Consider the following 23,413-nt stretch of genomic DNA (forward strand, 5'->3'; position numbering starts at 1 on the left):
CCATGTACTGATGGTGGTTCAGGTGATGTCTGAATGTGTGCGTATGTCTGTGCATCTGTAATTATATGTATTTTTGTAAGATGCGTGTATGTATAGTGCATTGTGGTGTGTAGCAACATTCATATGCTTGGGGCACATTTACTAAATGGACTTTTTCACATGTGTTAGAGAATTCCATTTGTCTTTCTGTTACGCACACGTCCGGACAGACTGGCGTGAGCGTGGTTAGTGATCCCACTGGACCATGAACCGAGGAGTGCCTGGAGGGGCGTGACTAAGTATCAACTCGGTCCGACCAAGGTGGCACGGCGGCTCAGTTGACTCCGTGAACCAGGGAGGAATCGAGCAGAGGGACCAGGTGCTACTCCAGGTCAGACCCTGGTCACAGCTGTTGACCCACACCGGGGAATGCAGGAACAGGCAGGTTAGGCTGGCATACAGACAGGTTTATACTGCCAGGCATGGCTGGTATGCAGACAGGTGAGTACTGGCAGGCACGGCTGGTATGAAGACAGGTGGGTACTGGCAGGCACAGCTGGTGTGCAGACAGGTGGTTACTGGCAGGCACGGCTGGTGTGCAGACAGGTAAGTACTGGCAGGTAGGAACGCAGGCAGGATAGGGACCAGTACAGACTGGGATACAGGAATAGAGCCGCAGGTGCGGTAGACAAGCAGAGCAGAGCAAAACCCGCAGGCGCGGTAGACCAGCAGAGCAGAGCAAAACCCACCAGTGCAGTAGACAAGCAGAGCAGAGCAAAACCCGCAGGTGCGGTAGGCAGGCAGAGCAGAGCAAAACCCGCAGGTGCGGTAGACAAGCAGAGCAGAGCAAAACCCGCAGGTGCGGTAGACAAGCAGAGCAGAGCAAAATCCGCAGGCGCGGTAGACAAGCAGAGCAGAGCAAAACCTGCAGGTGCGGTAGACAAGTAGAGCAGAGCAAAACCCGCAAGTGCGGTAGACAAGAAGAGCAGAGCAAATACACACAAGGTACTTACAATGAAGTAGCGAGTAGATACTAAACTCACAAACAGAAGTACAGAGACAATGAGTTGGTGTTAGGTGCATGTTCAGACACTGCAGGAAAAGGGAAGATACAGACATAAAGACAAACAAGTAACGGGCTAGAACACTGTTCAGATAGGAACTGAACCAGAAACAAGATACAGGAACGAGCCTGGGAACTCAGCCCCCAGGGTGGCGGAAACAGACTATAAGTCACAGATACAGGTAACAGGCCTGAGTATACAGCCCCCTGGGTGGCGGAACAGACTTGAAGTCACAGATACAGGTAACAGGCCTGGGTATACAGCCCCCAGGGTGGCGGAAACAGACAAGATACAGGACAGGACTTCAATTCAGTTGCACAGAACGCACTGAAAGAAAATGTTACTCAGGCACCTCCTACTGGGTGGAGGGAGTTTAAGTATCCAGTCACTCACAACAATAGGCTGGGGACGCATTAGGAGTATGCACACAGTAACTATGAGAATCAGGCAGTAACCGCGCCACCACCCTAAGCAATCAGACAAGAGACATGCACACAGCAGGTACTGGAGCAAAGTGTGTAGCCTGGACTGATAGGTACGATGGCGGTCTTGCATGGTGAGAGGTGGTAAGCCATGCCAGCTCGCCACCAGGGATGTTACACTTTCCACATTTAGGAACAGACAAGTGAAATTTGCTAACCCTGACTGTCACCATAGGAATGTGCTTTCATGGAGCAGGTTCAGGAACTGAGCCTTCTCCATACCAGGCAGATGTTGGCTGTGATACATAGCCGGCATCTGCCTGTAACAGCAGTGATCAGAGCTTGCCTTCATTGCAGCAGTTTTAAGTATTTAAATGCCCTGGTCAATCACTGACAGTGGCATTTAGATAGCACGATGGCTGGTGCATTCACTCACCAGCTCCCATCAGCCCTCTGTGACACAGTTGCGGGTTGCTGATGGGTTGCCAGGTGCTGCTGCTATGTTAATCATTCAATGAAGCTCAGTCTGAGGTTGGGCTCCTTGGACGATGTCACAATCTAGGTGCCGGGACCTTATTACAGCACGCTAACTTTGTAGTTAGCGATGACTGTAACGTCTCCCTATTGCACCGACCCTATGACAGAAAGCGAGTGGTGGCAGGGAGAATAAAACTTAATTTTTTGCCTGTAGCCAACACTTTTCCATTTCATATATCTCAGATAAATAGAGTTTCTCAAGGTTACAAGTTACCCCTAAAGGGACTCTGTCGGCACAGAATGATTGTTCAAACGAAGTTCTACCTCTCGGTGCTTCACACTGCGGCCAATCATGTAAATTCACCTTGCTACCTGCTTGTTTTCCATCATTCTCCACAATCTCCCTCTAATTTGATTGACAGGTCTGGCTTCATAGAGCCAGAGAAGGGTGGAGATAGATGAAAACCGGCAGGTGGGAAGGTGTATATAAAGGATTGGCCGCCATGAAGCACAGAGTGCTTATGCTTGGTATGAACAATCATTCTGTGCTGACAGTCCCTTTAAAGAGGTGTCCAATACACTTGAAGGATTGCACTCTGAGTCATAACATTGTACATAATGCACCCAGCATTATATATGAGTTTTATACCGGCGCGATCCTCCTCCAGAGTAGATCCACTGCGGGATACAAGCAGTTTGCATCCCACAGTGGACTCGCTTGTGTAAAACTACCCTAAGGCCACGTCCCCACTATCAGTATTTGGTCAGTATTTTTTCTCAGGAGTGGGAGCCAAAACCAGGAGTGGGTGATAAATGCAGAATTGGTGCACTTGTTTCTATTATACATTTTCTCTGATTGTTCCTCACCTGGTTTTGTCTCCCACTCCTGAGAAAAAATACTGACTGAATACTGACCAAATACTGATAGTGGGGCCGTGGCGTAAAGGTGTTATCCAGGGATTTTTTTAAAGGGAATTTGTCACTGATTTTATGGTGTCCTAACTAAGAGTGATAATCTAGAGATAAATCCTCATAGCAAAATGCTGGATCACTCAGTTGTACTAAAATATTGTATTGGACAGCTCCAGCACATAATGAGAAGTCCTGAATATTCACAAGTTCCTGACTTTCTCCGTCCCCCGCTGCTAAATCAGTTTAAAAAAAAAAACTGTAAGTCAGGAGCTGGGTGTAGAGAAAGCCGGGAGCTCATGGACATCAGCTAAGAAAGTATATTACAAATATGTTTAACATCCCTGTCCTTACATTATATAAAAATAACAAGTAATAAAACAGTTTATGGTAACTATAGTGTGGGCCCCTAGAGTTAACACACCTGGTGGGCCCTAGGCACCCCAGACCAACCCTGGTGGTAACCATATATATGTATGTGTGTGTGTCCAACACATCTGCCTGGCAATGCAGTATTATATTCCCTATAGCCATATTGTCACATGATTTGCCATTAAGTAGTGAGGAAAAGCTGTGTGACAATGTTATTGGAAATTACAGCCATATAGATCATCCAGCTTTCCCCAGAAACAGCCAGAAACAGATATAACCATAACCATACATACTCTTCTAGGAGTCGGCAAATCTCCTGGGAATGGAGGGAAGTGTAGAAAGTATAGAGGTATGTCTGGGGTCTGTAAACAGGGCTGAGGGTGGATGTGTGGTCTTGGGTCTGTAAACAGGGCAGAGGGTGGATGTGTGGTCTGCAGTCTGTAAACTGGGCAGAGGGTGGATGTGTGGTCTGGGGTCTGTAAACGGGGCAGGAGTGGATGTGTAGTCTCGGGTCTGTAAACCGGGAGAAGGTGGATGTGTGGTGTGGGGTCTGTAAATGGGGCAGCAGTGGTATGTGGTCTGGAGTCTGTAGATGGGGCAGAGGGTGGATGTGTGGTCTAGGGTCTGTAAATGGGGCAGAGGGTGGATGTGTGGTCTGGGATCGGTAAACCGGGAGAAGATGTATGTGTGGTCTGGGGTCTGCAAATGGGGCAGAGGGTGGATGTGTGATCTGAGGTCTGGAAATGGGGCAGAGTGTGGATATGTGGTCTGGGGTCTGTAAATGGGGCAGCAGTGGTATGTGGTCTGGGGTCTGTAAATGGGGCAGAGGGTGGATGTGTTGTCTAGGGTCTGTAAATGGGGCAGAGGGTGGATGTGTGGTCTGGGATCGGTAAACTGGGAGAAGATGTATGTGTGGTCTGGGGTCTGTAAATGGGGCAGAGGGTGGATGTGTGATCTGAGGTCTGTAAATGGGGCAGCAGTGGTATGTGGTCTGGGGTCTGTAAATGGGGCAGAGTGTGGATGTGTGGTCTGGGGTATGTAAACGGGGCAGAGGGTGGATGTGTGGTCTGGGGTCTGTAAATAGGGCAGAGGGTGGATATGTGGTCTGGGGTCTGTAAATAGGGCAGAGGGTGGATGTGTGGTCTGGCGTCTGTAAATGGGGCACAGGCTGGATGTGTGGTCTGGGGTCTGTAAAAGGGGCAGAAGGTGGATGTGTGGTCTGGGTTTTGTAAACAGGGAGGGAGAAGGTGGATATGTGGTCTGTAAACGGGAAGAAAAGAAGGTGAATGTATGGTCTGGGGTCTATAAATGGGACAGCAGTGGATATGTGGTCTGTATATGCGGCAGAGGGTGAATGTGTGGTCTGTAAATGGGGCAGAGAGTGGATGTGTGATCTGGCATCTCTTAATGGGTCAGAGGGTCGATGTGTGGTCTGGGGTCTGAAAACGATTGTATGTCTAATCTGGGGTTTGTAAAAAGGGAAGGGTGTCTGATCTGGCCTTTATTATTAATGAGGTCTTTTAGTTTTGGATCTGGGGGAATCTGTATTTTTAGGGGGGTAGGTTGTGTAGGAGGTCTGTATATGTATTAATTTTGGGGTTTTGCAGACGAGGTAATATGTTCTTTTTCACTGTACAGCAGGCTGCATGTGTCCGAAGTTTCACTCATCAAGATGCCCAATGGCTGCAATATTTTAAGACTATATTGGGCATAACGGTGGGCAGAGGTTCTGACACCAGCATGTTATTTTTACGCTAAATACTTTAAATTGGGACACATTCTATATACATGGGTTGGGCATAAATCCACAGGCGTAATGACCGCAAGGGCAGCTGTCGACACTGCGACCGGGCCCGGCGGGTGAGGGGCCCACTGATGCCAGCCCCTACTTCAGCTGGATGTGCGTCCTCGGATGCACATACAGCTGGAGTGTACTGCAATGCAAAGACCCATCAGGTCCTTGTGCTGCAATACACACTGCCGACCAATCAGAGGCCAGCAACTGACATTGGCGTGCACGTGACTGGGGGCCCATTGAAGTAAATTCATGCGCTGCCGTCGCTTGCACACTGAAGTCAACTGTTGGTTTCAGAAGAGGATACTGTGTGCCGGTGGAGCAGATGGAAGGGGAGTATAATTGTTTATTTTTTTTTTTAAATCAGTGAGTAAACGGTGCCCATGGCTGTGGAACTACAGGTATGACTATGGGCTGTGCATTATACTACATATATGACTATGGGCTCCGCTGTGCATTATACTACATGCATGACTATGGGCTCTGCTGTGCATTACTATGGGCTGTGCATTATACTACATGTATGACTATGGGCTGTGCATTATACTACATGGATGACTATGGGCTGTGCATTATACTACATGTATGACTATGGACTGTGCATTATACTACATGTATGACTATGGGCTGTGCATTATACTACATGTATGACTATGGGCTGTGCATTATACTACATGTATGACTATGGCTGTGTATTATATTATATATATGACTATGGGCTGTGTATTATATTATATGTATGACTATGGGCTGTGTATTATACTATATGTATGACTATGGGCTGTGCATTATACTACATGTATGACTATGAGCTGTGCATTATACTACATGTATGACTGTGAGCTCCTCTGTGCATTATGCTACATGTATGACTAGGGGCTGCGTATTATATTATATGGATGACTATGGGCTGTGCATTACACTACATGTATGACTATGGGCTGTGCATTATGCTACATGTATGACTACGGGCTCCTCATTGCATTATACTAAATGTATGATTATGGACTGTGTACTATGTGGATGACTATGGGCTTTGCATTATACTACATGTATGACTATGGGCTCAGCTGTGCATTATACTAAATGTATGACTATGGACTCTTCTTTGCATTATAATACATGTATACAGTGCTGGCCAAAAGTATTGGCACCCCTGCAATTCTGTCAGATAATACCCAGTTTCTTCCGGAAAATGATTGCAATCACAAATTCTTTGGTATTATTCTCTTCATTTAATTTGCTTGCAAGGAAAAAGCACAAAAGAGAATGAAGCAAAAATCAAATCATTGATCATTTCACACAAAACTCCAAAAAAGGGCCGGACAAAAGTATTGGCACCCTCTGCATAATACTTGGTTGCACAACCTTTAGCCAAAATAACTGCGAACAACCGCTTCCGGTAACCATCAATGAGTTTCTTACAATGTTCTGCTGGAATTTTAGACCATTCTTCTTTGGCAAACTGCTCCAGGTCCCTGATATTTGAAGGGAGCCTTCTCCAAACTGCCATTTTGAGATCTCTACACAGGTGTTCTATGGGATTCAAGTCTGGACTCATTGCTGGCCACCTTAGAGGTCTCCAGTGCTTTCTCTAAAACCTTTTTATAGTGCTTTTAGAAGTGTGTTTTGGGGCATTGTCCTGCTGGAAGACCCATGACCTCTGAGGGAGACCCAGCTTTCTCACACTGGGCCCTACATTATGCTGCAAAATTTGTTGGTAGTGTTAAGACTTCATAATGCAATGCACACGGTCAAGCAGTCCAGTGCCAGAGGCAGCAAAGCAACCCCAAAACATCAGGGAACCTCCGCCATGTTTGACTGTAGGGACCGTGTTCTTTTCTTTGAATGCCTCTTTTTTTTCCTGTACACTCTATGTTGATGCTTTTTTCCCAAAAAGCTCTACTTTTGTCTCATCTGACCAGAGAACATTCTTCCAAAACGTTTTAGGCTTTCTCAGGTAAGTTTTGGCAAACTCCAGCCTGGCTTTTTTATGTCTCGGGGTAAGAAGTGGGGTCTTCCTGGGTATCCTACCATACAGTCCCTTTACATTCAGACGCCGACGGATAGTACGGGTTGACACTGTTGTACCCTCGGACTGCAGGGCAGCTTGAACTTGTTTGGATGTTAGTCGAGGTTCTTTATCCACCATCCGCACAATCTTGCGTTGAAATCTCTCGTCAATTTTTCTTTTCCGTCCACATCTAGGGAGATTAGCCACAGTGCCATGGGCTTTAAACTTCTTGATGACACTGCGCACGGAAGACACAGGAACATTCAGGTCTTTGGAGATGGACTTGTAGCCTTGAGATTGCTCATGCTTCCTCACAATTTGGTTTCTCAAGTCCTCAGACAGTTCTTTGGTCTTCTTTCTTTTCTCCATGCTCAATGTGGTACACACAAAGACACAGGACAGAGGTTGAGTCAACTTTAATCCATGTTAACTGGCTGCAAGTGTGATTTAGTTATTGCCAACACCTGTTAGGTGCCACAGGTAAGTTACAGGTGCTGTTAATTACACGAATTAGAGAAGCATCACATGATTTTTCAAAGGGTGCCAATACTTTTGTCCACCCCCTTTTTTAGGTTTCGTGTGGAATTATATCCAATTTGGCTTTAGGACAATTATTTTTGTGTTTTTTTCATTGAAGACAAATTAAATGAAGAGAATAATACCAAAGAATTTGTGATTGCAATCATTTTCAGGAATAAACTGAGTATTATCTGACAGAATTGCAGGGGTGCCAATACTTTTGGCCAGCACTGTATATGACTATGGGCTGTGTACTTACGTATGACTATGGCCTGTGCATTATACTACATGTATGACTATAACTTCAAACCAAAATCCAGCGAGTGAGGAGACTCCACTTATATGGTGTAATTAAAATTTCCATTTATTTGAAGGATGATATTTCCATAAAAAATGCACTTACAAAGAGAGCCAATTTGTTACGGATCCGGGTGGTGGAACCTCTGTGCTGCGGTGCAAGGAGTGACCAGAGGGGCGTAACTAGGTATCAACTCGGACCGACCAAGGCCGTATGGCGGCTCAATCGACTCCGTGACCAGGGAAGGACCGAGCAGAGGGACCAGGTGCTACTCTGGGGACCGACCTTGTATGAGAGCAGGTGACTCCCACGGGTCAGAAGGCAGAGACTGACCGGTACAGCAGATGAGCATGGTAGGCAGGCTGACAGGAGATCCAGGCAGATGGGCTGGCAGGCACGGCAGGTAACTAGCAGGAGCCCCTAGGTAGGCTGTCTGGTGGTCATGGCAAGTGACAGGCAGGAGCCTCTAGGTAGGCTGTCAGGTGGTCATGGCAAGTGACAGGCAGGAGCCACTGGGTAGGCTGTCAGGTGGTCACGGCAAGTGACAGGCAGGAGCCTCTAGGTAGGCTGTCAGGTGGTCACGGCAAGTGACGGGCAGGAGCCTCTAGGTAGGCTGTCAGGTATATATGGAAGGTGCAGGCAGGAGCCTCTAGGTAGGCTGTCAGGTATACACGGCAGGTGCAGGCAGGAGCCTCCAGGTAACAGGCAAGTTCTCAAAGTAGGCAGGCTAGCCTAGCCCATAGACTGACTGGCGGGTTTGACAGTAGGCAGACCGTCGGGCTGGAGAGTGTCCTTGGCAGGCGGAGACAGGTAGCAGGTGAAGGCTCCGGATAAGCGGACTGGCCAGCCCATAGACAGACTAGCGGACTGGGTTGTAAGCAGACTGTCGGGCTGGACTGGTAATCAGGCTGGCAGACAGGACTGATAGTCAGACGGACTAGACTGGTAGTCAGACAGGCAGCAGGACCTGTGGGCTGAAGCAGAGTTTAGCATACAGAGCAACAACCTTGCACGGGCACCTCCATATTGGAGGAGGTGCCTTTTACAGGGGAAGTCCTCCGGCCATTGGCGGGGAATTTTTAGGACTGCACGCGCGGCCCCTTTAAGAGGGAGGGAGCGCGCCCCCTAAGCACAGTGCCCGGGGAGCTGCGCGTGCCGGCAGCAAGAGAGGCCGGAGTGCCGGAGGACGCCGGGCAGGGAGCACGACGGTGAGTGGGACGGCGTCTCTGCCTGTCAGGGGGCAGAGACGCCGATACTACACAATTCACACCATATGGACAAACAGAGTAAAAAAAACATTATGCGTTTTGGCTTAGAAAAGCCTTAGTCATGGTACATACATTGGAATACAAGCAGGGTATAAATACAAAAGAGCAGCAAACTGACAAAGGAAGTCCAATCAGTTAATTAATTAGTTCTTATGATGTTCAGGTGTTACATCTTCGTTTCCAAGTTGGAGACAGGCTTTTTTCTTTTTGTGGTTATTTAATGCTACAGACAATAAATATATACTAATTATTCTAATAATAATATCATTCTAATAATGATAATTCGAATTATTATCATCTACAGTCCAGACCACAGGTACTACATCATTTTCAAGATGTGGTGGAAGATGAACTTACCAAGATGGATAATCAAAGAGAAACATTGGCTTATAGTAATCTTACAAGAAAAGAAAAAGTAGCATTGAAGGATATAAAAAACAATACTATCATCATAGTCCGTAAGGCGGATAAGTGGGGTGCCATCATTATCCTGGACTCTGATCTGTACCTTCAATGTAATTTGTTGATGTTGCAAAACAGAGATATTTATGAGATTTTAGGAAGTGATCCTACAATTATATTTCAAAAGGAATTATTAAATTTATTAAAGGGGGGTCTGGAGGATGGTGTGTTGTCACAGAAAATATTTGATTATTTATATGTTGACACCCCGGTGACACCCATTTTCCATTCTCTCCCAAAAATACATAAACCTTGATTCCCCCCGAAATTCCCACTGATTTTTTCTGGGATAGGGTCGATCAATGAGAAATTAGGGGCATGGGTGGACTGCATGCTCCAACCACTGATGAGAGAGTTACCTGGTTATACTAAGGACACAAAGACGATACTACGAGTATTTGATACATTTGTATGGGAAAGGAATTACAGCTGGTTGATAGCTGATGTGGTAGCCTTGTACTCCTCAATAGAGTTTGAAGTAGCTGTCCCAGCACTGAAATATTTTCTTGATAGGTACAGCAATTATGATTGTCCAACTAAATTATTTTTGGTAAATTCATAGAAGTTCCTTTTAAAACGTAACTTTTTTAGTTTTTGTGGAGTTTAAATCTCCAAAAACGAGGAGTGATCATGGGTGGGAAATGTTCCCCTTCTTTAGCAAACAACACAATGGGATATTGGGAGGAAACAGTTCTCTTTGCAGATACCAATCCATTTTTGGAGAGGATTGTATGGATAGGTAGATATATTGATGACCTCCTTTTGGTGTGGAATGGCGATGATAATGATGCAAAAGAATTTCTTATCTTTTTGAATAATAATCATTTCAATTTTAAATTTACTTATAGTTATCAGGAAACCAAAATTAATTTTTTGGACGTCACGCTCCGCACCAACAGGGGGTCATCACAAGTTGTGGTTCTTCACTACAATAAAGAAAATGATGTTAACAGCATTTTAAAACCCAATGCATACCACCCTCGACAAGTGGTGAATAATATCCCATACGGAGAACTATTAAGAGTAAAAAGGAACTGCTCTGACCCTAAATTAGTCAGTGGTGAAATAAAAAAGATGTGTGAAAAACTTGAACTTAGAGGCTATTCTTATAAAACATTAAAACAAGCTGAAAAAAAAGTGAGCAAAATTACACGGATTTTCTCATAAAAGATAATGTGAAAAAATTACCTATGGAAAATTTCATTTATTTCACCACTCAATAAAGCAGGGACTATAATAAAATGACTAATGTTATTAATTTTTTTTACCAATGCTGTTCCATGGTAGGGAAGTAAAAAAAGCGCTAGAAAACAACCAAATCCGTTTCTCAGCTAAAAAAGCCCCTACAATCGGATCTCTGGTGTCACCCAGCTTATTCATTGGAAATAAATCAAATACTGACGGGAACATGGTAAAAATCACAGTTTTTTTTGGGTTGCGGCAAAAATATATGCATCAGCTGCAAACATATTGTTAAATACAAGGATTTTTCCTCTGTTAGTACAAGTATAACATACCCTATCCAGGATTTTATAAATTGTGATACCAAAGTGGTGGGGCTTACTTGGTGGAGTGCACTGAGTGTAAACTCCAATATGTAGGGTGTACAATTGGCCCTTTAAAAAGACACATTAGAAGACATATGTCTGATGCAGTTGGAGACTTAAAAGTGGGAATTTCAGCAGTAGCCAGGCATTTTTCCACCTGTCATGGGGGTGATAAAGCCAAGCTGAAGTTCTGTGGCATAGAAAGAGTGAGACGATCTGCACGGGGCGGTGATTTCAGGAGAAAAATTTTGAACAGGGAAAGCTACTGGATGTTCAAGCTGGATACAAGAACACCTGTCGGCTTGAATGTTAGAAGGGATCTTGTTTTACAATATAATTAAGATCATGTTACCATCCATGGATATCTCTGTTAAATAAATAAAGGATACATGGGAGAGGAAAGAAATCCGAAAAAATGAAATGAGTCTCCGATGTGCATTTCTTTCTCTTTTTCTTATACATTAACGTGTAATAAATATTCAGACTGTGAAACATATTGTCAATTTTACAATTTCTAGACGTTAAAGTGGGAAGTGGATGTGAAACCAAACGAGTGTGAACAAGGGACCAATAATAATGCAAAAAATTTTTTCACAGTGACATATATTTTTCTTTTTCTGTTATAGAGAAACTAGATATTGAACCCGTTCTACACCCGGGAGGCGAGTATTTTTATTGGTATATGGTCTCCCATGCTAGTGTGTGCTGCCCACCTCCTGGTATTTGTGCTTTCCCCATCCTGGTATTTGTGCTGCCCCCATCCTGTCCCCACCACTCTATCCTGGTATGCATTATATACCTCATCCCTATCCTGGTAGGCATGGCACCCCTCATCCCCATCCTGTATTGCATGGCACCCCTCATCCCCATCTTGGTATGCATGGCACCTCTCATCCCTATCCTGGTATGCATGGCACCCCTCATCCCAATCCTGGTATGCTTGGCACCCCTCATCCCAATCCTGGTATGCATGGCACCCCTCATCCCCAATCCTGGTATGCATGACTCCCCTCAACCCCAATCCTGGTGGGCATGGCACCCCTCACCCCAATCCTGGTATGCATGGCACCCCTCATCCCTCATACTGGTATGCATGGCTCCCTCATACCCAATGCTAGTATGCATGGCCCCATCACCCCCATCCTGGTATGCATGGCACTCCTCATCCCTATCCTGGTATGCATGGTACCCCATCCTTTATCCCTATCCTGGTATGTATGGTACCCCTCATCCTGGTATGGATAGTACCCCTCATCCTGGTATGGATGGTAGTCCTCATCTCTATCCTGGTATGCATGGCCCCTCATCCGAATCCTGGTATGCATGGCCCCCTACATCCCTATCCTGGTATGTATGGTACCCCTCATCCCCAATCCTGGTATGCATGGCACCCCTCATCCCCAATCCTGGTATGCATGACACCCCTCATCCCCAATCCTGGTATGCATGGCACCCCTCATCCCCAATCCTGGTATGCATGGCACCCCTCATCCCAAATCTGGTATACATTGCACCCCTCATCCCAATCCTGGTATGCATAGCACCCCATCTGTCATCCTGGTATGCATGGCCCCCTCATCCCAAATTTGGTATACATGGCACCCCTCATCCCAATCCTGGTATGCATGATACCGCACATCCCCCATTCCTGGTATGTATGGTACCCAATCCCTCATCCTGTTATGCTTGGCACCACTCATCCCCCAATCCTGGTATGTATGTTACCCCTCATCCCTATCCTGGTATGTATGGTACTCCTCATTCTGGTATGCATGTCACCCCTCATTACTATTCTGGTATGTATGGCACCCCTCATCCCCCAATCCTGGTATGTATGGCTTTCTCATCCCCCAATCCTGGTATGCATGGCACTCCATCCCCCAATCCTGGTATGCATGGTACCCCGCATTCCTATCCTGGTATGCATGGTACCCCTCATCCCTATTCTGGTATGTATGGTACCCCTCATCCTGGTATACATGGCACCCCTCATCCCAATTCTGGTATGTATGGCCTCCTCATCCCAGAAACCTTGTATGCATGGCACCCAATCCCTCCTCCTGGTATGCATGGTTCCCTCATCCCCAATCCTGGTATGCATGGTACCCCCTCATCCCTATCCTGGTATGCATGGTCCCCTCACCCCCCAATCCTGGTATGCATGGTACTCCCTGATCCCTATCCTGGTATGCATGGTCCCCTCACCCCCCAATCCTGGTATGCATGGTCACCCCCTCACCCCCCAATTCTGGTATGCATGTTCCCCTCACCCCACAATCCTGGTATGCATGGTACCCCTCATCCCACAATCCTGGTATGCTTGGTACCCATCATCCCCCAATCCTGGTATGCGTGGTACCGCTCATCCTGGTATGCATGGTCCCCTCACCCCACAATCCTGGTATGCTTGGTACCCCTCATCCCCCAATCCTTGTATGTTTGCCCCGTTTATCCCCCAATCCTGGTATGTATATCACCCCATCATCCCTTTCAAAAAAATGAACATTTATACTCACCTTTCTTCCCTGTGCTCTAGCGCTGCTGTGTCCTGTTCTGCCAGAGGCCGGGGGAGGAGTGCGGCGCGTGCCCATACCACGCTGTAGGCGCCATTTTGCTGATGACACACTGCAAATGTGTCTTCAGTAAAAGGGTGCCGGATAGCGCTATGCGCATGCGCAATTCCAATGCCTCACTCCTGCTCCGGTCTCCAGCGAAGAAAGGCGCCGCAACACTGCTCCTCCCGGTCAGGTAAGTATGTAAGTATGGCACCGGAGACTGCTTGCTCAGTCTATAAAGGCTTCAGACAGAGACACGCTTCTCCGGTTATATTATATATAAGTGGAGAAGAGATTATTATTAATAATAATAATAATAATAATAACACATTAATAACAGGTCATTGTGAACAAAAAGTTATCAATTTCTTTTTTGACAGCAAACTGTAAGTAATTTTTCGCTCCATATATATTAATAAATAATGCCAACATATCTTTTGTATACAGCAATGGATAAATTATAATAATACAGTTTTATTATACACGGTAGTACGATATATATGAATATCTAGATGAAAGCTGGAGTAAACTGGACAAATTAAGCTGGTTACCTCCCATTGTGGGACATTTTTTATTCAGCTATTCATACATATATTTCGTTGGTATATATTGTGTTTCGTATACTTATTACTGTTTTTAACATACAGAATCTATACTGTTTAGCTAATTTGTTTCAATTCTATTGCAAGAAACTTCAATGTCAGGACTTTATTATAATGTCTGTAGCTTTAAATAACCACAAAAATAAAAAAGCCTGTCTCCAACTTGGAAACAAAGATGTAACACCTGACCGTCACAAGAACTTATTAATTAACTGATTGGACTTCCTTTGTCAGTTTGCTGTGCTTTTGTATTTATACCCTGCTTGTATTCCAATGTACGTACTGCTGATAAGTCTTTGGCTTTACCCAGAAAGAAACGAGATAGGAAGATGAAACTTTACATTTATTTACATACTCTCCACTGATGTCAACACACTTCTTACATCAGTATTCCAAGTTCTGTAAGCCTTGCAAAAAGAAGGATTTCGGTTGTGCCTCAAACCAGTCATCTGTAGCAGCCATGGCATCAGAAAAGATTGTGAAATTTGGTACCGTTGAGGTGTTTCTTCAGGTTTGGAAACAGATGATAGTCGGAGGGAGCTAGATCGGGTGAATAAGGTGGGTGGTCTACCAGCTGGAAGCCTAGCCCAATCAGTCTGTGCTGTGATTGCTTGTGCAGTGTGAGCATAGGCGTTGTCTTGCAGGAACAAAATTCCTTTGGAAAGCTTGCCGCACCTTTTGGCCTTCAGAGCTGCCTTTAATTGGTCTAAAAGTTCAATGTAATACCTTGCATTGATGGTGAAACCATTTTGAAGGTAGTCCACTAGCAGCACGCCTTCCTTATCCCAGAACACAGACGCCATCACCTTAGTAGCTGATTTTTGCACCCTGAACTTCTTTGGACCAGGAGAACCACTGTGCCTCCACTCTTTTGACTGCTCCTTGGTTTCAGGGTCATACAAATAAATCCAGGTCTCATCCATAGTGACCAGTCGATCCAGGAAGTTCTTATCAGTCCAGAAAAGCTAACAAATGGACCGGGAAGTTTTCACTCGCATGCTTTTCTGATCTGTTGTCAAACATTTGGGGACCCACTTTGCAGATAGCTAGGGTTTTTTTTTACTCTGTTTGCCCATATGTTGTGAATTGGCTCTCTTTCTAAGTGCATTTTATATGGAAATATCATCCTTCAAATTAATGGAAATTTTAATTATACCATATCGCTGGAGTCTTCTCACTCGCTGGATTTTGGTCTGAAGTTGTGTTCAATGCAGCAGCCTGCTGCTATTCAAGCAGAAAGGAGGAAACACCGGGAAGGAGTTTATAGGTGAGTGGAGTTTATCATTTTCTTTGCATACATGTATGACTATGGGCTGTGCATTATACTACATGTATGACTATGGGCTCCTCTATGCATTATGCTACATGTATGACTATGGGCTGTGTATTATATTATATGGATGACTATGGGCTGTGCATTGCACTGCATGTATGACTATGGGCTCCTCTTTGCATTATACTACATGTATGACTATGGGTTGTGCATTATACTACATGTTTGACTGCGGGCTCCTCTTTGCATTAAACTACATGTATGACTATGGACTCTTCTTTGCATTATACTACATGGATAACTATGGGCTGTGCATTATACTACATGGGTGACTATGGCCTATGCATTATGCTATATGGATGACTATGGGATGTGCATTATATTGCATGGAGAACTATGAGGGGAGCATTATACTATATGGAGGTCTATGAGGGGAGCATTATACTATATGGAGGACTATGGGCTGTGCATTATACTATATGGAGGATTATGAGGGGTGCATTATACTATACGGAGGACTATGTGGAGTGAATTATACTATATGGAGAACTATGGGTGCTGCAGTATACTACATGGACGACTATGAAGGGACACATTATACTGTCTGGAGGACTATGATGGGTGCATTATACTATATGCAGGATTATGAGAGGTGCATTATACTATATGCTTGACTAGGCTGTGCATTCTACTATATGGGGGACTACGAGGGGCCATTATACTGTATAGAGGACTATAAGGGGTGCGTTATACTATAGGGAGGACTATGGGGAGTGCAATATATTTCTGCTTTGGGGCCCCATGACTTCTATGTATGCCCTTGGTCAGTATAATGGTTTATTGGTTAATTTTTTTCTTTACATTAAAGAACAGCAGCAGAACAGGAAACCTATATAACAGGATGGGGGAGATATATATACCAGGGTGGGGCCCAGAATAAGGGACATATATATATAACAGGATGGGGCCCAAGATAAGGAACATATACTAGGATAATGGACATAAATACCAGGATGGAGGGCATATATAATCAGGATGGGGGGGCCCGGTCCAAATCTTGCACCAGGGCCCATCAGACTCTAGTTACGCCACTGGCCACAGATTCCTATCGGGTCCGTCTTGGTTTTGATATTTCTCTGTTTTTTAAAATGGAAGAAAAAGAGCAGAGTGCAAAACTTTTTTTTTTGTTCCAAATTCGGACACAAAATAGAACTCAGACGTATCCCCTAGTAATCAATAGTGTTGTGTTATTCCCTTCCTGTGCCGACTGAAACAGAAGACCAAGGAGACATTCATGTCTGGGGTTCATAGGACCCGAGGGTTATAGAGGCAGAACCTGTACTATATATGGATGCCGGGGTAAGTTCTGGGTGGAACATACTTCCCTGATACCCTCAATTATGTGGTGGGGATACGAGCGCACACCGTGGTTCATCTGCTCAGCATAGCAATACTCACAGTGACTCCTTCCTTCCATATAGCGAAGTTCCAACCCCTGACGCTAAGTGTAGAGTTCTTTAGAAATGGAAATCTTTGCACAGTGTGGACCAGTCCATTATGGAAGCTGTGTCTCTGCAAGGGTTTATCACCTGCAAATGCCAAAATTTAATCCACAGTCAGTGGATATACAGGAGATAATGTTATGGGAGACATTACATGCTCTTCCAATATTTGTGCCGCTTGTAAACTGTTGCTGCCGTGTCCACATGGTGAGTTTACCTATAAAAAGACTATAATCCTGAAACTGCACTAAAATTATGTAATAACCGCACAAAGGTTTTAGACCCAAGAAAATGGAGGCGGGTCCAGGATGAGTCTATAGACCACTCGTGTGTGTATATAGTGTATATACAGACAACTCATTGATGAGTCTTCCACTGTCTCCATCTTCCAGTCAGTGTACAGCAGCTCCCCGTCCTTAAATAAGATGAAGAAAGTGGACACTGGCTTGTTATATGGCACTAATTTATACATAAGACATATGGCAGCCCTTATCGTTCCCACAGAGCAGATCCAATGAATGTCAGATAAGATGGCCATACATGTTAGATAGCTGCCACCAATCAGCCATTCCTCTGACACCTCAATACACGGCTGGGTTTGGCCAAATGTGAATGTCTTCTCAATGTGGAGAAAAGAGTAGCGCCCTCATACACCTTAGGTGGCTGTAGGTCAGACAATGGGCCGGCCAATTTTCCGGCCGGCAGTTGCCTCAGCCGTCTCCTGTATACATAGGAACACTGACTCTGCCGAGTGCTCCCGTGTTATGTATGAGAGGCCACTCTTGGCTTATGTCCCATGAGAGCAAAGGTTTGGCCATGCTGTAATCCATTGTACTTGATCCCTTTTTCACCTAACATCTGCCATTAGGAAAGAGTTCAAACACCCTCAAGATGGTCAGCCGGTGACTTCAGCCAACTTTCATCTTATGTGTCTACTGCACCTTTATAAATTATCTGAAAGGGGATTAATCAGTTTTACATTTCCTGAAATGCTAGTTATCTAGACCACTGTTCCCCAACCAGTGGCTCAGGGACCATGTGTGCCTCTTGGGTCCTCGGCATGTGGCTCTTTTGTTGTTGGCAGTTTTAGAACCAATCATACCAGTGTCAAAGTCATCTCACGTGTAGTATGCACTGTGAATTCTATCTCTTTATGAAGGAGGGCCTTCCAGCAGCCAATATTAATTATTAGTTTTCAAATGTACGCAGGCTGAAAGCTTTAGTAATTTCCAAAATGCCATTTGATAACATGTCTTATCGTAAGAAGGAAAAGGTCCAATAATAATAAATTAAATAGGATGAATATGTCATGGCTGCCAGTAGCACAATGCCTGAATTCCAAGACGTTTCATGTTGGGGTAGACATGGATCAGATATCAGATATTACATTCTTTAACCCCTTCATGACATCCACATACGGCGCAAGTTGGAAGTGGGTGCATGGGGTGGGCTCATGCAGCGAGCCCGCCCAATACCCGGCATGTGATGCCTATGTGCTGCAACCTGGACCTGCCGCAAACAATCATAGGTGGAGCAGTGCTCTGCCCGTGATTTTTAACCTGTTAAATACTGCTGTCAATCTCTGACAGCGGCCTTTAACATGCGCCAACATGTGTGCGTGTTATTGCTCTATGTTCGTACCGTGACAGTGTTTCGCCGATGGATTGTCATGGCAGCCTATCATTATGGAGTCTCCAAAGGAGACCATGATTTCTACTATATGCAGCAATGCTGTTGCATCACTGTATATAGCACAAGCGATCGGACAATCGCATCTTCAAGTCCCCTAAGAGGATTAACAATAACAGTGAAAAGTTAAAATCGTGACATTCAAAAGTGTAAATCATCCTGCAAAACAACAAGCCCTCATATGTCTACAGTATGTGGACAAAAAAATAAGAGTTATGGCTCTGGAAGAAGGAAAGGAAAAAACTGAAACACAAAACGGAAATTAGCCCCGGCATGAAAGGGTTAATGTATAACTGTTGTTTCAGTAGAACTTGCAGCTTAATGTCTGTATCGGCCTTAAGCTCCTCCCCCTCCATAGAATTTTGTGAGCACCAACTGCCATCTCCTATCTCAGTAATGGAAAATTGAGAGTGAAAGATCAGTCCAGGAGGAGAAAGGAAATCTATTAAAAGTTTCTTTTTTTTTTCCCTTTTACCAATAATTGAAAAAAAAAAAAGGTTTTACATCTAAAAAAAAAAATGTCTTTGTTCCTCAAAGCAAACCAGTTGTGCCTGTTTGCAATGGCCCCATAGCAGCCCATGGGCCATATCTATGGTAGATGGTATATGTAAAAAGGCATCACATTGGCAGCCTGTAATGGTTAGAGGTCATTATTCAGACATAGAACTATCGGCAGCGGTTACACAGTCATCATTTTTAATTATTTTCATTATTGGACCATTTCCTTTTTACGATAGGTCAACTTGTCAAATGGCTGTTATGAAAATAACTAAAGTACGCAGATTGTTTACATTTAAAAACTAATACCTGATTCCTATTGCTTCTGAAAGTCCCTTCCATTTAGAATCTTCTATTAGAGTGCTCACAATCGTCGCCGTGGAAGGAAACTGATGCGGTGACGACGGTTGGACAGACAGCATCTCTTTTTGTGATTTCCCATTTTTTGGAAAATGTTTAGTGCTTTATTTGAATTGTGTTCGAACGTCTTGAGATTTTCAGAAAGACAGTATGTCATCATGTCAGGTCAGATCTTTAGCTGCTTATGTACATTAAATTTAGAAATAATTGGAGAAGAAAAGTCGCCGATAAGTATTACCGCATTTTTCGGACTATAAGACGCGCCGGACCATAAGACACACCTAGGTTTTAGAAAATAGAAAAAAAAAAAGAAAGCAAAAAATGTGGTCATGATGCACTGTTATGGGGGAGGGGGACTGCTGCTGACACTGTGATAGTGGTAATGTCCCCCAATTCTGTATCTATAGCCCCCATCCTGGTATATATGGCCCCCCTTCCTGTTATACATGGCCCCCATTCCCATCCTGGTATACATTGTCCCCCATTCTCGTATATATTGCACCCTCATCCCCATCCTGGTATGCATGGCACCCCCAGCCTGGTATGCATGGCACCCGCATCCTGATATGCATGGCACCCGCATCCTGATATGCATGGCACCCGCATCCTGGTATGCATGACCCCTTATTCTGGAATGCTTGGCAGCCCATTCTGGTATGCATGGCAGCCCCATTCTGGTATGCATGGCATCCCTATCACCATGCATGGCATCCCCATACTCATCACCGTGCACACAAAAAAATAAAAGGATTCTACTTAGCTTCCTTCCCTCTGCTCCAGCACTATGTCCTGTTCTTCTGCCACCAGCTGATCTCAGCGTGTGAGCCGCGCGTGACGTCACTGCCATGCGCCCTCAGACACCGAGATCAGCTGCCGGAATAGTCACTGCTCCCCACACCGAGACTATGGACGTGGGGAACAGTGACTATTCACTCTCCTTAATAGTGTGCACAGTGTCAGCCCAGCCACGGCTCCTGCAGCGGCTGGGCAATCACGTGTGCCCGCTGTTAAAGAGCATGAATATTCACTTCTCCCCACGCCCATGGGAGTGGAGAAGAGTGAATACTTATGCGCTTTAATAGCAGGCACACGTCGAGCCACTGCAGGAAGCCGGTGGCTGGGCCGACACTGTGTGCGCTATTAAGGAAAATGAATATTCAATGCTCCACACATCCATGGGCGTGGGGAGCAGTGAATATTTAAATATAAAAGTAGAACTACCAACCATATAATTGTGTATCTAGCATGGTAGAAGATGTAATACAATGTAACCTTTAATGAAAATATATTAAAATGACCATATGGCTCAAGTAGAAAATGGACAAGAAAAAAACAAAAGACACACATCAAAAAAGGTCACAGACACAACGGGAGAGGGTAAGTGTACCCTAATATTATAGCTCCAAACAACCACCACTGCCGTACAGTTCTGCTCCAGTGCTTCCTAAATTTCAGGAGGTTCATCCCTCTTCATTAATTGAATGCATATAGGACAACCCCTCTCCATAGGCCCCACAAAATGAGGGGAAGGTAAAGGCCCATTGGACATTCTGCGGCCCACTTATCTTTCCCCATGGGATGTAGCCAACAAACACCTGGCGTAAGCAGAGTGATACCCCTTATTCCTGGTGTATGTTCCTCCATAGATAATAACTGTAATATTAATTTCCGACAGGTTTGAATATAAACCTGCAAGCCTTTATGCCCATAGCAGCCAGAGATGCAGATGTGTTATGTGCAGCATGAGACGGGGCATTATCATGCATGAAAATGATCTTGCTGCGGAATGCACGGTTCTTCTTCTTGAACCATGGAAGGAAGTGCTGTTTGAGAAACTCAACATACATTATGGAGTTCATCTTTACCCCTTCAGGGATCCTAAAAGGGCCGACAATCTCTCTCCCCATGATTCCAGCCCAAAACATTACCCCACCTCCTCCTTGTTGGCGCCGTAGCCGTGTTTGCATGGGGTGTCCATCAACCAGCCATCCTCCACTCCATCCATCTGGACCATCGAGATCATTTCATGCATGATAATGCCCCGTCTCATGCTGCACATAACACATCTGCATCTCTGGCTGCTATGGGCATAAAAGGAGACAAACTTATGGTGTGGCACCCATGCTCCCCTGACCTCATCCCCATTGAGAACCTCTGGAGCATCATCAAAAGGAGTGTCTATGATGGCGGGAGGCAGTTCACATCTAAGCAACAGCTCTGGGAGGGTATTCTGTCCTCATGCAAAACAATTAAAGCAGAAACCATCCAAAACCTGACAAATTCAATGAACGAGAGAGTTCAGAAGCTCCTTTCGAACAAGGGGTCCTATGTGCAAATGTAACATCACCTAGAATAAAGTTTTGAGTTGAAAACTGTTTGATTTCAGTTTCTAATAACCAGCTAATGCTTTTAATTTAAAAAATGACCATTTTTTTGCTCTTTATTAAAATGAAAAGGTTGAAAACTCTGCTGTGCATAATAATTTGGAACATGCATTTTGAGTGTAGTTTGAGTTTTTTATTTTTTTTTAAATATGCTGTTATCATAGGCAGTTCGTGCAAAAACCTTTCAATTGTACTCTAATAGTTATTTGACTGGAAAATTACAATGACTGCAATTCATATAGGTAATTTGGGAAAATCTGAGAAAATATTATTTGCATAATAATTTGGAACAGAGTGTAATGAGGTGTGGTATCTCTCCTTCGAGGTAAGGATGGTGTAACTGTCAGGACCCCACCTCTGCATCCAACACTACACCTCTCCCACCTGAGGGGGGCTCATATGCACCAGGGTGCTGCCCTATCCGGGATAAGTGGAGATGGGGGAACCAAAGATAGGGGGAACCTGGTAGTATGTGAGGGTGGAGGACGCACTTTTAAGTTACACTTAATAATTCATATTTAATAAACAGCCATCTTGGGCTTATGGTCTTTTTATTGTGATCTTCATCACTGAACATGGCTTTCTGTGTGAACCTGCAGTTGATGGGGACACGGTCCTCGTGCTCTGGCCTTGAGACGAGGAGCGGGCAAGAGTTAACGTCTGTCTCTACCCGGTCAAGGTCCCTACCCAAGAAGGCCTGGAGGGGAGCTTAGGAGACAAGCTCCGCAGGCAAAAGGATCCCAGGGGGATGCAGACGGAGCGGTATACGCCACCTTTCCTCACTATTCTGGCCTAGTCAGAGGGATTCCTGCTGCATAAGGGGTACCGGCCCCCGATATCTGACTCTGTCATTTTAAGTCTTAGTCGGAGAAGCCCGGAGGCTCAGTGGATCTCGCCGGGTAACGGACGGAGCGGAGTTTCCACCCGTACCCTTGTTCTGTGCATAGTCCAGAGGGAGACCCGGCCTTAGTACACGTACCACATACGGACAGGAGAGGACCTAGTGGGAAAAGTCTAGGAACACTCTGGTGCGGGGTCCTGACCAAAGCACCTGAACTACTCGGAGGCTGTCGACCCCCGGTCCTGGTGGCCGCAGTGCGCCGTGAGGAGCAGGGAGAAGCCGTGCAGCTGTGCATTCTACCGTGAGTAAAGCTTGGAAGACTACCCCTATGGCCTCCGGTTTCTTATTGCAACGCGGCACCGCACGGCACCACACCACAGCTCCCACTATATTTCCCATCCTCCTGGCCCCTCTGCCCTGAGGCCCTGCTCCGCCTATGGGGAGTAGTACCATCTGCTTTTGCCACTACATCCCGCCTCAGAGGACTGAATGCAGCGCTGGTGGAGGATCACCAGAAACCACAGGTGGCGTAGTTGTTAACACCACTCGAATCGCTGTCACCGTCCCTCCTAGCCCTTAACCT

Source organism: Phyllobates terribilis, unplaced genomic scaffold (genome assembly GCF_046119375.1).
Source record: "Phyllobates terribilis strain yellow unplaced genomic scaffold, ASM4611937v1 Scaffold_4__5_contigs__length_816908805, whole genome shotgun sequence".
Lineage (NCBI taxonomy): Eukaryota > Metazoa > Chordata > Amphibia > Anura > Dendrobatidae > Phyllobates > Phyllobates terribilis.